The 10328-nt window shown below is 39.2% G+C and overlaps 1 pseudogene; it reads right to left on the bottom strand.

The window, feature by feature from the left end:
• LOC133772377 (ribosome biogenesis protein NSA2 homolog) overlaps positions 1-5715 on the bottom strand; it is a 54248-nt pseudogene extending 48533 nt beyond the window's left edge.
• Between the last annotated feature and the right edge of the window lie 4613 nt (positions 5716-10328).

Raw genomic sequence — 10328 nt, forward strand, 5'->3', positions numbered from 1 at the left:
AGGACTAGTAGAGGAGAAACGATAGACGATGTGCTTTTAACATGGAAGTGAGGTCAGTCAGCACCGTTCCCCATTTCCAGCACCTCATTGAACATGCCATAGAGTTAGTTTTCTATCCAGATGTTGTTCTGGCCAAGCCCTGCCTGTTGCAGGCATCTGGGGAGTAAACCAGCAGAAAGGAGCTTTGTGTCACTCCTTGTGTATTGGTGTGTCTAGCTACCTCTCTCTGTCTCTGTGTTTCCATAAGTTAAGATATATTTATTTTGGCACAAAAATTTTTGACATTCATGTGCAGTTTTTTTTTTTAATAATTCCACTCTCCATGAATTTTGGAAGACCCTACATGTGTGTGTGTGTGTGCGCGCGCCCACACCTTTTTCACTGAAAATTTTCTCTATTATTTTTATCTGTAATCTCTCCAGGATTTCTTTCCTTCTTTTTACAGGGAATTAAAACTTGATTTTTATGGTGTATCATGTGTTTCATTTGTCACAAAATATCTATTGATATTGGAGTATTGGAGTATATGTGTTTGGGAATTGCAAATGACAGTTTTGGAAACACATTATTATAGGCTAATTAGGAGGGAAATATCAGAGAAATTCCTTTCTTCAAAACCAGTACTATATCAGGCCACATCCTCATGCTGCTGACAATACTGATGTGTCCAACATTCTAGTATCATACAAATCACTCTAGACTTCCTATCATATTTGGTTGTAAACTTTCACTCCAACACAGAGAAATTAGGTTCTAACCCCTCCCCTCACTCCACCAATTCTACTTACTCAGTACTGAATTCTATACATGAGTTACTTGCGTAATGTTTTCATATTTATTAACCCCTGAGCTGGAAAACACCATTGCCAACTGTAGCACACTGCCTAGATACAGGCCCTTTTGCCTTCATTCTTACTGTCCGATCTTGCTTACACATTTCTTAGATGAGAAAGTTTATTCCTGCTTTGTTCAGTGAGGTTATTTCATATCTAGTCTGAAGTCTAGAGTAAGGACAGTTGAAATTATATAATATATAATTTGTGTATTTCTTTATATGCGGTTGCAGTTTCTCAAATTTTGAGATCAGTATCTTAAAATAGGTACCATTGGAGATATTTCTGAATTATTTTCATCCATAATCATTCCCACAAATTTGTTTCTTCTTTATTTCAGGGAATTTTAATTATATTTTTATTGTGTTGACATGTACCTCACTTGCTGCTAAGTATCTATTGAATTCTAGGTACTGAAGTTCAAGTTTGTTAAGCCCTACCCTGGAAAATGCCTTTTCTAACTATAGTTCAGTGCTTATGTACAATCTGTTTTGCCTTTAATCTTATTTTCCAAACTAATTTCAAAAATCGCTTGTGTGAGAATCTTTTCTCTCCAACCCTTTCAGTGACATTATTTCAGATGCAATGCTTACAGTATTGAATAATTTAGCATATTTCTTTTAAAAATAGCATTTCTGTAATTATATTACTTATGAATTTTACATGTATAATCTCTGTCCTTTCTCATGATTATACCTTTGTCATAATTGTCCATTCATATGCATACAGTTTTTCAGTTGATTCTATGATCTGAATGCTTTTGTCCTCCAAAATTCCTGTCATGGACACTTAATTCCCAATGCAATAGTGTTTGGAGGAGGAGCTTAATGGATTAATTCTCCTCAGAACTGGGTTTAATGGGAATAAGTTCACTCCTTCCTGTTCTTTATAAATTATCCTATCCCAGGGAGTCTGTGAAACAACATAAAACAGATGAAGACAGATGTTCTTTGTACCGAGATGTTAACACTCTGGCGTGATTACCTAGTGGAAATGTCTGTCGTGTTTTCACTAAACAGCTGAAGATTTCAGCACTATTGCTCCTGAATCCTTTACGTAGTTTCACTGAAGTGACTCCTAAGTTATGAAGCTCCCAGCTCCATGCCTTCACCAAGTAAAAATAAAATCTTGTTGCCTTTCTGGTGATGAGGTCAATGCCCTCATGCCACTTCCCTGAATATGCATTGCACATCTGGCATAATTCCGTCTGCCATCTATTGCTCCACTACAGGAATACCTCCTCTTGTTTCCACTGGAATCTATTTATTCAATGGTTAAGATTGCGAAACATACCTGGGGTGATGTTCTCAGCAGTAAGTAGCTCACAAGTAATGATGGCTGTGGTTATTTAACCTAGGTAAAACACAGGGAATTCTGCCTAACTGTTAGCAGTAAGGGCACTATCGTCTCTCAGAATGTATCAGAGGTGACTTTCATGTTTTCATACCACTTCTATACTGGCATCCTGGTTTATTTAGGTAAGGAATATTTTGACAAGTTGCTCTAAAGTTAGCACCTTAAAACACAAAATACTCATATACATAATATAGGGTAGTAAATATTCAAATGTATTTTAAAACGAGGCACTAATCCATATTTAAAAAAAAAAAAAACAACATGGGGCAGGTATTTAGCCTAGTAGTTTAGATGTCACTTAAAACACCCACATCCAATATCAGAGTGCCTTGTTCCAACATCTGGCTCGGGCCCCTGACTCCATCATTCTGCCACCGCAGCCCCTGAGAGGTAGCAGTGATGGCTCTTGTCAATGGGTTCCTACCATTCTTATTGGAAAGCTAGGTTGAGCTCCCAGGTCCTGCCTTTAACTGAGCCCAGTTCCAAGCCATTATGGGCCTTCAAAGTGAATCAGAGTATGGGAGTTTCTCTCTCTCTCTCTCCCTTTCTCTCTCTTTTCATCTTTCCTTCTCTCCCTCCCTGTTTATTTATATGAACAAATACATAAGTGCTCTTTCTGAGTCCAATGCTTAGCATATTATAAAGAACACAAATAATTTAGGAAAAGAAAAATAGGGTAAATGAACTGAAAAAGGAAGAAGCAAAGCAGTTTTTAGGATGTACAGAAAGACCAGCCCAGCTGGAGCAAATATTTCATATAAAATAAACTGACATAAAAATTGTAAATTATTTTTAGTAAGTCAGAACATCTTTCTGTGAAAAAAAATGTCAGTACTTTTGTGATTCCCTGAGGGGCTGAACTAGTCCCGAGATCACCTTGGATCCCCTGAGTTCAACACTACCACTTCGACAACTCTAGAACCTGCACATTATAACTGATATTATATTGTGATGTTAGTTCCGAAATCTGATTTAATACTTATAACTCTGTTAAGAAGTAGAGTATGGAAGAGTTCTTTATTACCAGTTTTCAAATGAGGAGTATAAAACCAAGAGTTTGGCCTGTGAGAGCTGAATCCTGGGGAAAGGACTCTTGACTGCTCTCCTTTCTTTAAAAACAAAAACTTTATTTGTGTCCACAGATCATATTCTAAGATTTGTTCTGGAAGGTTCTTTCTCTGAAAAATTTCTCTTTTTAGTCTATTGCTCATTCTTCCTCCTCATCAAATTATGACACAGAAATCTCCATGGAAGCAATTTTCAGTAACACTGTATAAAACACCTCAGTCTTAAAAAGTCCAGTCGCACGGAGTCCTGGCACATAATTAGTGAGCACTTAACATGTGCCCGGCATCTGTACTGAGTATGCTTTCTGTGGTATGCTGCCTTTCTAACTCTAGACAGCCTGCTGGAATTCCACAATTTCTTTCTCATGAATTCAAATAAGGGCAGTGTCTCTAGTAAAGTGATCACACCGCTGAGAGAGGTAACCTATTCACTCTGGCCAATCATTTAAACATTTCAGTGACCCTATCTTGAAAACAGATGTAGATCAAAGCATGGATGCCAGAGTCTGTGTGCCTCATGTGGCGTGCTGCATGCATGACCACCGTGCCCTGGAGCCTGATAGAAGAGAGCGAGGATGATGCTAATGTATGCCTGTTTAGAAATGGCAGGCTGCTCCCTGCTCTCCACAGCTTGTTCCAGCTGTAGCCCAATTAAACTCAACAATTCACAGGTGTTCAGAGAAACATTTTCAATGTAAAACTTCAGTTGTCTTTAGGGCTCTTCACTCTTTTTAGGGCTCTTTAAATGTGAAATATTCCTTAAACAAAACAAACCACATTTCGAATGAAGAAAAAATACAATGAATTATGATGAGGATACTAATGATTATAAAAAAATTGTCAAGAACAAAAGGAACATTTTTTTAGCACCAGCTAGAAGCCCACACCCTTTACACCACATCTAAAGGAATATAATATTTTCTATATTGAAGCGAACAAAGAGTAAGAGTAAGATATGTTTGAGGGAAGTGAATAAAACATATAGGGATTTATAGACCATAATTTTTGGCATATTTAAAGCATTAGTTTTCCTGTCCCAATTGATTGGGACGCCTAGACTTTGGAATAGCAGTTAAGACTTTACTTGGAACAACTGCATTGTATATTACAGTGAGTGCCTGTGTTTGAGTCCAGGCTCCACTTCTGATTGACGTTTCTTGGGACTGTCCACCCTGGGAGGCAGGAGGTGATGGCTCAAGTAGCTGGGTCCTCACCATCCATGTGGGAACCTGGATTGAGATCCAGACTTCTGACTTGAGTCTAGACAAGCCCTAGCTGTTACAGGCATTTGGCACGCAGTCCAGCAGATGGGGGATATTTCTGTCTCTCCTGCTCTCTCTGCATTTCAAAAAATAAAATCAATACATTCATTAAAAAATATACACCTAGATTTTATTCCCAAATGGCTATAATGATACAGGCTGGTCGAGGCCAAAGCCAGAAGCCAAGAATTCTACTTACCCTACATCTGTGCAAGGCCCAAGCACTTGGGCCATCTTCCATTGATTTTGCAGGGGTATTTGCAGGGAACTGGATTGGAAGTGGAGCTGCCTGGTCTCAAACCTGGTACTCCTATGGGATGCCAGCATCACAGGTGGAGGCTTGACCTGCTATGCCACAACACTGGCTCATCATCCTTTCTTCTTTATAGAGTAGGTTTTATTGGGAAAGAGTTTATGGTGTAGCTGGAATGCAGGGTATCACTTGGATTGTTGTTTTGGCTTTGGTTAAAGGTGAGCCCAGGCATGCAGTCTCTGAGTAATTTCTTTTGTCTTAATGTCCACTGTGTCTTTAAGTGACATAGTGGACTAGTCTGCTGCAGTTCATAGGGATAGCAGTGTAGGGCTTTGAGATAAGTAAGAGTGTCCTTGTGTGTGTATCTTTGGCCTATAGAGTTCAGCATAATCTCCATGGTGAATATGATAGCCAGGGTCTTGTTCTTGGTGCTAAGGGATACAAGGTTGGCTGCATCCTTGTCCTGCTAGCAAGCCTGAGTGACACTAGGGCTTATGACATCAATTGCTGTGGCTCTGGCACTATGTGATACAGATGGGCTTTTCCTAAGGTTCTGCTAGGAGAGTGGTCCTACAGGGTGATTACAAAGTATACAGAAGATTTTACTGTGGAGGTGGAATGCAGGTAGGTTCTTCTCCACGTCCACCAGGTAGATTCCAGTGGCACCAGGTATTAGACTGAATTGTTACAGTCCTCGTGTTGCAGGGTATAGTGGGGTCACTGCCTAGGTCTCCCAGGGTGGGAGTGGTTTTTTATGGGCTCTTCTGGTGTTAGCACCCAATAAGTTGGGTGAATCCTCCTTGCTCACATTGACTTGTGAATGTAGCTCTGGAGCCAATGCCCAAAAACGTCCACAGTTGCAGGATGCAGAGGATCTGTCCTTGGCCCCACACGTTGCCCAGGCTCTGACTACGATGATGGTAGGAGCAGATTTTTAGAGGCATGATGCATGGCTTTCTGCTGCCAACTATGGTGCTCTGGGAGGGTCGGTGATGGGAGGAAAGAAAAGCAACATGGCTTCTCTGCTCTGAGCCCAGGAGTGGCTCAGACCCCAGTCCACTCTCTAGGCTGAAGTAAAAGTCAATGAGTGCTGAGGAATTCTTTCTCAGCTAACACTACAGTAATAGGGCACACAGCAATTTCTTCCTACCCAAGGTGGTAAGATGGTATCTCCCATCCAGCAGCTAGCTGCAGTGGTGTCTCCATCTTCTCTCCTCTTGTCCCATGAAATCTTCATTTTTTTTTCTTTTCTTCACCAAAATTTCCATCAGTCAGACCCCTGGAAATGTAGCCTTTCCTTTGTTCTTTTCATATCCCAGGACAGCTTCAGTTAGTGTCATTATACCCTATTCAACTATTTTGGATCTCTTTTGGATGAATCTTAACATTTAAGGTATGCTGTGTTTATTTCAATTGGAAGAAGGAAACACAAGATTCATTTTGTGGTGATGTTGATGATTATACCTCAACTTTCTTGAGCCCTTACTATTTGGCAAACACTGTGCCAATTCACTTTACATGAATTATCTTGTATTATATTCACAAAACTTCTTGAGATACTTAATGTTACCCCCTTGACTTTAATGACAGGAAATCATGAGTCAAAGAGGCAAAATAATCTAATTCGAAGTGTCGGAGCTGAGATTCAAGTCTGTGTCTTTCATCCCAAATCCATTTTTATACTAATCATTACTTAGATAAACAGATTTTATTTATTAGGCACCTAAAATGGCCAGGTGTTCTTTAAGTAGCTCATATTGTTAACATAATTTTACTTCCTTAAATAACTCTACCCATATTAGATTAAGTATTTTCTAGTACTTGGTGTTAGACTGAATAATAGTGCCCCCCATATGCATGTCTAAATTCCCCAAAATTGTAAATATGTTTCCTTTCAGGGCAAAGGGGTCTTTGCAGATGTTATTAGGTTAAAGATCTTGCAAATGGGAATTTATCCTGAATCATTTGCATAGGATCAATTTAATCACAAGAAGGGAGAGAGTGAGGTCAGAGGCAGAGAAGCTAATGTGACCATATGAATACAGAAACAGATGTAAAGGAACACAGGAACATAAACCAAAGAAGGCAACACCCTCTCAAAGTTATGTGAGGCAAGGAAACATTATTTCCTAAGCTCCCAGAAGAATCACAATCTTTCCAACACATTTTGGACTTCTAACCTTCAAAATTTTAAGATAGTAAAACTTTACTGTTTTACACCTCTAGTGTTGTGGTTAATTTGTTATAGCCACTCTAGGAGATTCATGGATTTTTAGTGATTGAACATGGGGTTCTTCTGTTCTGAAATATCTCAAAAGTCAAAGCATTGGGACTGGACCAAGAATAGTCTGCAAGAATTGTGAGGAGTACACTTGGAGCTGCTTTGTTCCTCTTGCACATAATTAGTATTAATAAGAATGTTAATTGTTCTGCTGGTGAAGATATAAAAAAGTGAGGAGCACAATATGAACATCTACATTGGCCTAGAGAACATGTAAGTCAACTAAAAGAGAATTTTAGTCTTATGGACATTAAAAAGGAGAGTGAAGCATATGTATTCAATATGGAGAAAAAAAAAGATACTTGTAAAATAAAGACAGAAACTTAGTTCATTTGTCCCCTACAAATACATGGAAAGCACAACTTAAAACAGTGGACTTCAATAATTAGCTGATGAGATTTCCAAAGAGGTTAGAAGGATTTTGCTTCCTACTTGTACTAAAATGGTTGATTACAAGAGATAAAGGAAAAAAATCAGTAAGGAAAAAGGAAGTAGGACATGATGATTTGAAAAATTGCTATTTGGTCTATCAAGATTGCAAAAGGTGTTAAAATGAACAACTTCACTGTCAGGCAAGTATGCTCTGGAAAGAAGGTCAAAGGTTAAAAATACAACTGCTGGTTCCTTGGAAGGATCAAATGCTTAGAGTATTCAGTTACACTGAGGCTCTGAATGGAGTGGGCCAGTGGTGCTTAGAACTCCTCAACATACAAATAGAGGACAAAAACAGAGAAAATTTCTGACAGCCTTTTGTTTAGGGGCTGACATTATCCATCAATCAAAAAGCAAGTAAATTTTGAAAATTTACTCTTTGCTTGTTCCTTTGTTGCACACTTTGAAAAATAGAGAGTAACTATGATGGTTGTTTCCAAAAAAATTACAAATTACTTGGGGGTTAAAAACTTAAATAGAAAGGTAATGGAAATAAATAGCTAGTAAATGATTTACTGTGTGCTCTAACCTTGCAGTGTAGGTAGAGAAGAGATGGGTATATGTGAGTGGTTTGGGTCTTCCTGCAGAGAGGCAGTCTTTAAGCTGAACTATTAAAGATGGATGTTGTTTTAATTTTGAACACATTGCGAGACAGGCAACAAGGATAAAAGGTATAGATTGGCTTATATTGGAGAAAATACCCATTTAAGGCCAGCGCCGCGGCTCAGTAGGCTAATCCTCTGCCTTGCGTCGCCGGCACACCGGATTCTAGTCCCGGTCGGGGCACCGATCCTGTCCCGGTTGCCCCTCTTCCAGGCCAGCTCTCTGCTGTGGCCAGGGAGTGCAGTGGAGGATGGCCCAAGTGCTTGGGCCCTGCACCCCATGGGAGACCAGGAGAAGCACCTGGCTCCTGCCATCGGAACAGCGCGGTGCGCCGGCCGCAGCGCACCTACCGCGGCGGCCATTGGAGGGTGAACCAACGGCAAAAGGAAGACCTTTCTCTCTGTTTCCCTCTACTGTCCACTCTGCCTGTCAAAAAAAAAAAAAAAAAAAAAAAAAAGAAAATACCCATTTAGAATTTGTGGGAAATCAAGTTGCATTTTATCACATGCATTGAATGATGGAATTTAAGTATTTCTTACATTTGAGGTTTCATAGAAAATCATGAAAAGGATTAGCAGTCGATGTTGTGGTAAAGCTGCAACCGGTGATGCTGACATTCTATATGAGTGCTGGCTTGAGCCCCGCTATTCTATTTCTGATCCTGATGGCTGCTAAAAGCCTGGGAAAAGTAGCAAAAAGATGGCCAAAGTGCTTGGGCCCCTGTTACACATTTGGAAGATCCAAATTAAACTCCTGGCTCCTGGCTTTATCCTGGCTCTGTCCTGACCGTTATGGCCACTTAGGATGTAAACCAGCAGATGGAGAACTCTCTCTCTCTGACTTTCAGATAAATAAATGAATCTTAAGAAAAAAAGAAGAAAGAAAGAGAAGGATCCACTCAGTAGAGGCTTGAATCAATCATAAATGTGTTTGCTTTTATATTAAATAAAACCTTATCTTTTATAGTTCATAATGTGGCATGTTGAATAGATGGATATGTGAACTATCATATTGGAAGTATAAAGTCTTTTTCATATCACAAGCACACAATTACTTTTAGGTCATGCAATTTATATTCAAGTGTGTGTGTACTTATGCACATGAAACATTAACTGTAAGTATTCCAAGTCTGTTTATGAAGCAGTGCAGATAATTACATTGACAGTTCATATGCAGTTAATTAACCGTCAGGACAGAGTCTACATAAAGTGGAGTACATCACAATTGCAGATTTTATTTGATCTTGTTTAGCTCCAGTTAGTGTTTTTTTTTACTATTCTTTTTGTTCCTGAACAAATTTTTCATCATATTATTTGTTTTCTCAGAGATTTATCTTTGCCCAATTATTTTATAATTACCCTGACTTTTTTTTAAAAAAATCATGTAATATTCATAGACAGTTTGAAGATATGAAACCCGACTTGCTAACAAGAGACAGAAAATAACATCATTAGCTTTGTTTCTCACTTGGGATAAAAATGCTATTATTGCTTTAAATGCACTAATTAAGCTGGTTTCAGATCCTTAAGGACTTGCAATCTGAATAATCTGATTTCATGGTGTTTGGTTTTCTGCCTTTCCATCAAGTTGCATGTGCTGAGTATGGGTACTCCACTGTAGCAACCTGAGTTTGTTGTCACACATTTACATCCTTTCCTATTCCCATCTCACTTCTTTTGCTGATTTCACTGTGCCTAAATTATTCTCTCCTTCCTCTCTCTACTTAATGTTTATCAAAAGAACCACTTTTTGTTTCAAAAGTCATTTTATGAAACTGCTCACATCTCTCTGCATATTCTTTTAACCCATCTTTGTAACATGTCAGGCATATTAACAAATTTCAGAATAGTGAGTTTTCTTATACTTTACATATTCTCCTGTTCAATATTAAAAAAAAAAAAGTCCTCAATCTACATAAGCAGTCTTCAAGTAAATGCTATATAGACAACAATAAGAATAAAGAGTAAAACAAGGAAAGAATAGAAAAATAAAGTCTACTGACTCTAACAGCCAGCCAATTTTTATTCTCTCTTCCTCACCATCAAAATCTCATGTAGTAGGCCAGTGCCGCGGCTCACTAGGCTAATCCTCCGCCTGCGATGCCAGCACCCTGGGTTCTAGTCCTGGATGGGGCACCGGATTCTGTCCCGGTTGCTCCTCTTCCAGTCCAGCTCTCTGCTGTGGCTCAGGAAGGCAGTGGAGGATGGCCCAATGCTTGGGCCCTGCACCCGCATGGGAGAC

This window comes from Lepus europaeus, chromosome 13 (genome assembly GCF_033115175.1).
Source record: "Lepus europaeus isolate LE1 chromosome 13, mLepTim1.pri, whole genome shotgun sequence".
Classification (NCBI taxonomy): domain Eukaryota; kingdom Metazoa; phylum Chordata; class Mammalia; order Lagomorpha; family Leporidae; genus Lepus; species Lepus europaeus.